The following is a 2141-nucleotide window of genomic DNA, read 5'->3' on the forward strand; positions in this document are numbered from 1 at the left end:
ATGTGGTTTATAACGTGTCCATCCTGGGACATGATGTGGTTTATAACATGTCCATCCAGGGACATGGCTGGTCTTTCTCAATAACTCTCAGTAGGAAGTAAAAACCTTCCTCAGTCTCACATTTCTTTAAAGATCAAAGTCCTGTCAGTATTTTGTTTTCTGCTCCCCGACTAATGGAATGTTTATTTTTTATTATAACTTTATCACATTCATGTTAAAATGTCAAATCTTCTATACTTGTTTTTACAGTTTAGCTTCATTTTGATAAACAGCCACCAACAGAAAGAGAAATACTCCCAACAACAGGTAATCTGCACATCTCACAGAGACAGCCTAATGGATGCTGGGAAATGCAGTTTTAATGTGTCGTAGTGAAGTGAAGCTAAAACATGAGTTACTGGAAAACGCCCTTAGAAACCATTCTTCTTACCTGAAGTCCGCTGGTGTGAGAAGGTAAACCCACCTGAAGATGTGTCCGCCTGAACGTGCCTCTCTGTTGCGTTTTCTTCAGCTGACACCGCCCGGGGAGAAAGCGGCTCCGCCCCTCCGCACCGCCCCCTTTCGTCAAGCGTCCCTTCTCTGAACAAGGTGAAACAACAAACTTGTGAAAGAAGTAAACACAGGAGAGACGTTTCACAATAGGTTTTCATTAGTAGTTTGTACTCAGGACAGTCATTTCATGTGATTTTAAACTGATCAAACCAAAGAGAAATGGTATCTTTTAACTCTGCACTGTTAGAAAGTTGTTTTAATAACAACTGAAATCAGCTGTAGAGTTAAAGGGACATTTCAGACATTTAGATGTGAGGTTCTGTGGAAAGTTGTGAACCATATCTGTTGTAGAGAGATGTCAGCCTGGACAAAGGCAGTTAAGGTTAGAAATTATTGCTGACATTTTAAAACAACTAATAAATAAATGTGAATAATGCATAAAATAAAAAACAAAAAAGCATGCATTTTAGCATGACACTAGGGATTACAGAATTATTCTGAAAACAATCATATGATGCAAAAATTATGGTGATATGGATTTTATTATTTATTTATGGTTTTATTTTTTAAAGCATTCACACATTTATGTACATTTTTCAGAATGTAAGTCCATATATCCATTATCTTTACGGCACGTAACTACACTTCTACACCGCCTTACAATCTAGCTGTTTTTTTTAACAATTTTTCCTTTTGATTGTTCTTTTGGTTGCCATTTTATTTTAACTTGTTAAAAAAACATTTTATGATTGTCTATTGTTGTCGTTGTTATCCACTGTTGTCATCACTCTTTGTTAAAATCAGGTCTCTCTTGTAAATGAGTCCCCGAGCCTCAGTGGGATTAACCTGTATAAATAAAGGTTGACTGAATGAAAATCTCATTCCACAGTTTTTGTGCTAGTTCAACAATTCATGTATTAAAACGTTCAACTCATTCAGGACAGTCCTGCTATGATTTTTTGGTATCTGTGCAATTTTTACTTTTTGAAAAATTTAGCTTTTACAACTATGATTATCCATCCATCATCATCCATCCATAATCATCATCCATCCATCCATCATCCATTATCTTTTTTCCACTCCTTCCTTTTTGAGTCGTGGGGGTCAGTGGTGCCCATGTCCAGCCATCACTGTACAAGAGGCAGGGGACACTGGTCATATCTGCAGTCCATCACAGGGACACAAAGAGACAAATGAGACAAACAACCATTCACTCTGTGTGTCATGATAAAAAATTAGCAGGTCTCTCTTGTAAATGAGTCGTGACTCAATGAAACTAACTTGTCTAAATAAAGGTTGAATGAATGAATTAATTAATTTAGAGTTACCAATCAGACTAACATGCATGTTTTTGGTGTGTGGGACGAAACCGGAGTACCCGGAGATAACTCAGAGAACTTGCAAACTCCACCCAGAAAGGCCTTCGGCTGGGATTTGATCCTGCAACCTTCTGGCTGAAAGGTGGCGGCTCTACCAACTGAGCTACCATTATCTTTACCAGCTTCTTCCTTTTTGGGTCACAGAGGTTTGCTGGTGCCCATGTCCAGCCATCACTATGTTAGAGGCGGGAGACACCTTGGACAGGTCGCAAGTCCATCACAGGGACACATAGAGACAAATGAGACAAACAACCATTCACTCTCTCACTC

At 38.6% G+C, this 2141-nt stretch overlaps 1 protein-coding gene across 1 annotated transcript in view; it reads right to left on the bottom strand.

Moving 5' to 3' along the window:
* LOC119408569 (plastin-3) overlaps positions 1-484 on the bottom strand; it is a 17005-nt gene extending 16521 nt beyond the window's left edge. Inside the window, exon 1 of the mRNA XM_037675412.1 lies at positions 431-484. The gene's annotated coding sequence lies outside the window, so the exon portion shown is untranslated. The remainder of the gene's footprint in view (positions 1-430) is intronic.
* Positions 485-2141: the final 1657 nt, after the last annotated feature.

Source organism: Nematolebias whitei, chromosome 4 (assembly GCF_014905685.2).
Source record: "Nematolebias whitei isolate Nwh7 chromosome 4, NemWhi1, whole genome shotgun sequence".
In the NCBI taxonomy this organism is placed as follows: domain Eukaryota; kingdom Metazoa; phylum Chordata; class Actinopteri; order Cyprinodontiformes; family Rivulidae; genus Nematolebias; species Nematolebias whitei.